The sequence below is a fragment of the Chinchilla lanigera genome, unplaced genomic scaffold (assembly GCF_000276665.1).
Source record: "Chinchilla lanigera isolate Chin_1 unplaced genomic scaffold, ChiLan1.0 scaffold00005, whole genome shotgun sequence".
NCBI lineage: Eukaryota > Metazoa > Chordata > Mammalia > Rodentia > Chinchillidae > Chinchilla > Chinchilla lanigera.
The window spans coordinates 11,138,753-11,143,778 of NW_004955406.1; positions in this window are offsets into that span (position 1 = coordinate 11,138,753).

Here is a 5,026-nt window from a genome sequence, read left to right on the forward strand (position 1 = left end):
GGAGTTAAGGTACACACATAACTCTGATAGTAGTGCTCATCTCTGCTTGGAGCTTGTGTCAACATGAGTCAGTGAGTCATGACAGAGGGCAAAGTTAAAGTGACAGTTCATTTCTAGCCATAACATTAAATTTTTTTAAAAAATCATATGTCTATTTGTAACATGTATAGTTTTTAAAAACATGTCAAAAAGTCAGAATTAAATAGGGTCAAATGTTAACACTGGAAAATTCCAACTCAAGGAATACACTTAAGTTTGCTTGTCTAATTTTGACATGTATTTTCCCTATTCCTTTACGAGCAAAGTTACTCATTTTGAAACATATAATTACACACTTCATTAGTTTCAAATATTATAAATTCTTTCATGTCCCAAGAGACTAAAAATCATCTAAGTCCAATGCTAAATAAAAAATTATCAAGATTTCCTTACATGTTTCCTTGCTGGTATGTTTTCACCCTACATGATCAATAAATGTTAAAGTATTTGAATGCCCTGCATTTCAGATGAGGTATAGAAATGAATAGGTAGAATTACTTATTATTACTGATAAAAATAATTCTTCAGCTGTAATAAAAAGAAGACATAATATTTCCAAGAGAGAAGGCGAGAGAATAGAGACAACTACCTACTAAATGTACTCTGTAGAGGAGCAAGTTAAACTATTAAAGATAAGTGTGGATTTACTTCATTTATAGCATATGCCTAGCACTTGAACAGCTAATACACTAAATCTTACGTTTCTGACTCTTTATGAGTGACACATTAGCTTATAGGATCAACAGAGCCTCTGGTGGCCTTTAGTAAGCATGGTGCACTGAAATGTAGATAAGTCTCAGGGATGACACCTCAATGCAGAGCAATCTGGAGCTCTTTTTCCTCTTTTGGTTCTTTTCTCTGCGAGCTGAAGACTAAGCCTTGAGTTCTGAGTTCTTAAATTACTGATTAAAAAATATATATATATATCCCCCAAACCCAATATCCCAAACATGGAAAGCTTCAGATTTCTATGCTTAGGTTTGGGCTCCACGTGAGGTAGCATAGAAGAAATAAAAGATAAATAAATCATAACTAAACAGTTGTAGTTTTAAGAAGACTGCAGCTTCACATCCCAGTTGAAGTCACCCAGAGAAATCCATACCATCATTTGCTTAGCTTTGTGGCTGCTTTCATTCCAGACCCACCACGTCCAAATTCTTCAGGAATATTACAGTCTGTAAATGGATAGAGAAAGTAAAGATCAGGAACCTGCTCCTAAGGTAAAGGAATCTGATAAGCGAATCCAAAGAATGTTTAAACTACTTATCAAAAAACAGAAGAAACAAATGGGAAGAAGAAGAAGGAGGGCGAGGAGAGGGAAGAGGTGGAGAACTGGGCTCTGATGGAGCCAGTGCACTTCTGGGACATGGGCCACCTTTTCCTGGGGTTTCCTTTCAAGAAAATCATCAGTGTTCCCAGTTCCAGAAAATAATGTGCCTCTTTCTCTCGAGGGCTCACATGCTATTTCTTTGAGCAAATACTTAAATTTCTGCTTAATAAACCTTTCCCAGTCCTCTTACTGGCACATCCTGAAAATTCTTTGCCCGGAGTCAGCAAACTTGTAATCCTGTGCTACGGGTGGGGTGAGTTAGGTTCCTTGTCTCAGCTTTGGGGAGCTCCTGAGACTCAGTCAGATGACACAAGGACTGAAATCACTGCATGTGACCTGTATGTCTGAGTGGCATTTATATATTTTTATTTCAAATTTCTTCAAAATTCGTATATGTTTGCAGTACATGTTCACATTCCTTGAGTACATGTACAGAGCACATCTTAATTCCCTTTTTATCCCCTTTTCTTCCCCTCCCCTTCCCCCTTCTACCTCTTGATCCCCTTCCCATTTGAGGAAGATCTATCTCCCTACTGCCTATCATCTTTTATTTTGCTCTTTATTTATAATTCATATAAAAGAATGTGATATTTAAGTGTGTGTGTCTGACTTATTTCACTTAACATTATGGTTTTAAGGTGTATCCATTCACCTGCAAATGACTCAAGTTTATCTTTCTTTATGGCAGCGCAGTAGTCCATTGTGTATGAATACCACATTTTCTTTATCCTGTCATGTGTTGATGTATTTATGACATAAAAGAGCAATGAACTGAAGATCACACTCAGCCAATAAGGAACAGAAAATATGTGATCTATTTACCTATTTTAAATGAGGATAGGTAATAACTAGGTAATGAAATAAATAGAGTGGGGACTAGAAGAAGTGATGCCTCCTGGGAGAACATGTATCAGACAGCATTGACCTTTTGGGCTTCTTAGGCACTGAACTTTGCTAAGGCAACAATTTTGGAGAACAATATGCGTTTCTCCTGTGTTTCATTAATACCTCATTTTCTTGCTAGGTGCACACCACCTATATGACCCATTTAAATATGTATTTAAATGCAGAAAATCAGGACCATTAAGTGGCTGATTGTATGAATTGCGGCACACTGAACAAAAACAGATTGGACTTCACCAGTTTGCTAATTTTGAAATGATTTCAGGATTCAAGACTCTTGGATCCATTGTCTCCTCCCTCAAGATGACTGGAGGAGAGTGGGGCACAGCACCCCCATCCTCAGAGAAACACATCCATAACTTGAGGGCATTGGCTGTTCTCATCACAGGATTTCCTCTGAGGCTTGGAAGTGAAGCAAGTACAACTCTGAATGTCCTCGGCACTTAAAGATACTACTGACCACACATGAGGCTATCATAATTTCTTTTCTACCATTATTTTAATTGTACAGATTTATGAGACTCGGTGCAATAATATGATATATGTCTACTGCATGTAATGACCAAATCAGGGTAGTTAACTTTCTAACTATCTCTTTAAACCTTTTTTAGAAATTTTTACTTTTTTAGTAAACTAAAAAAAGGTACTTTTAGTAAACTAAAAAAGGGGTACTGAGTATTGAACTCAGGAGCTTGCACTTTCCAGGCAGGCCATGCTGTGTCACTGAGCTATCTCCCCAGCCCAGAAATTTTTATTAACATAACAATCATACATGGTTGTGGGACATGGCATGCTATTTCAGTACATGTATAATAAATGAATGCAATGTTTCCTAATCAAGTCAGGGAAATAATTGTTTCCATTTACTTGTCATTACCTGGTGTTTGGAGCCTTTGAGCTCATCACTTTACTGTGAAATATATACAGCTATCCCATTGTTCTCTAGAGTAATAGAAATTACTTCTGTATAACCACATTTGAGTATTTATCATCCAATCTCCCACTGTTCCCATTCCCTAGAATGCCATAATTTCCAAATGTTGCCGCATGACTCTCTAACATTCAGTCCACTGGAGTATTAAAACATATTCCAATAATTCAAAGAAATAACAGCTAAATTTTTCTCCACTTGGGAACTCACCCACAATTGTCTCATCACAGGAATGACTCATTGTCCTCTGCTCAGTTATGGAAAATCTTGGCATCTTGGTTACTTTTCTCTCGTTGCTGAGACAAAATACCCAGTGCCCAAAATTAAGGAAGGAAAGATTTATTTAGCTTACAGTTTGGGGAGGTTTCAGTCCATACTTGGCTGGCTCCGAGGCAGAAGATAGAAAAGCAATAAGAGCAAAGGGGGGAATGGCAGCAAGCAGCCTCTTTCCCTCCCTTACATTGCAAACAGGCTACCCCCACTTAAGGGGTATATAGCTCTCACATAATCTCCATGCCCTTCTCTTCAACAGGCTCAGGTTGTATACAAAGTAAGCACCCTGGCTTCCTGCTGAGTCACTTAGCCAAACCTCTAGACTCCCCAAGTTGACACAATGTATCAACCATAACAATCCACCCCTTGGCAACTTGGCAACCAAACACATTTCTTTAAACCAGTTTCCAGGTACAAAGACATTAGACCCATAACATTTCACCCCCTAAAGACTCATGCACATCCCTTTATGCAAAAGGCATTTAGTTCATCTGCAAGTGTTGCCAAAGTCCTAATAGTTTCAGCATTGCTGAAGAGTCCAAGTCCCAAGTTCCCTCCCAGATGTAAGTCAAACTCTTAGCTGTGAGCCCCTGTACAAATGAAAAGTTAAACACTTCCAACGTTCAATGGCACAAAATAAACATTACCATTCCAAAAGGTACAAACAAGGGAATACATAGCATTGGGACCAAAGCAAGTCCAAAATCCAGCAGGGCTAATGTTATGTCCTGTAGTTCCATGTCCAGCATCTGAAGCAATCTGTGGCACATTGTGAGCTCCAAAGGGCTTGCATGAGTCCACCCCTACAGTACTTCTGGTGGTTACAGCTTCCACGGCTTCTCTCTTAGGCCTGCTTTGCTCCCTCCTTGCAGCTTTCCTTTGATAATCCATGGTCCTGGCTTTTCTAAACTTCTGAGGTCTCCAGTGCACATTTTGCTTCACACCCACAGCTTCACACACTGCCCCTTCAGGGGAACACTGCTTGGCCTCCCAGGCCTTCTGAAATCTGGGTGGAAGTCTCTTTAACCTCAGAGCTCCTTCATTCTCCATGCACCTAAAGCCACGGCCACGTGGATGATGCCTAGGTCTGCTGCCACCTGGAGCAGTAGCCAAGCTTTCTTCTCTCTTGGCCATAGGGGTCAAGTGGCTGGATTGCTGGGCACTCTGAATCCAATTCTGAGGAACAAATTTTCTATGCTGCCGCCATTCTGGAACCTGGTGCTGCTGCCGCTGCCATTCTGGAACATGGTGCTCTGTGGCTTTCTTCTCAAGGCAAAGTCTTTTGTTTTTGTAGTTTTGAAGCTGCAAAGGGTAGAGACTTGCTGCTCGTGGTGCCCTCAGGCCATCTTTTGCATTCTCTTGTTCCTTCTCAGCAATGGAGATCTCCTCAGCTCCACCTTTGCAGTCCACAGCTTTACTGGAGCTTCCTTTCTGGCCAAACTCATAACATTTTAAATAATCCTGCTGGGCTCTTTGTTCTTGATTCACAATATAAATCTGGCTAAAAGCCCCCAACAATAGCCATGACACTTCCCCAACATTCGACTGCC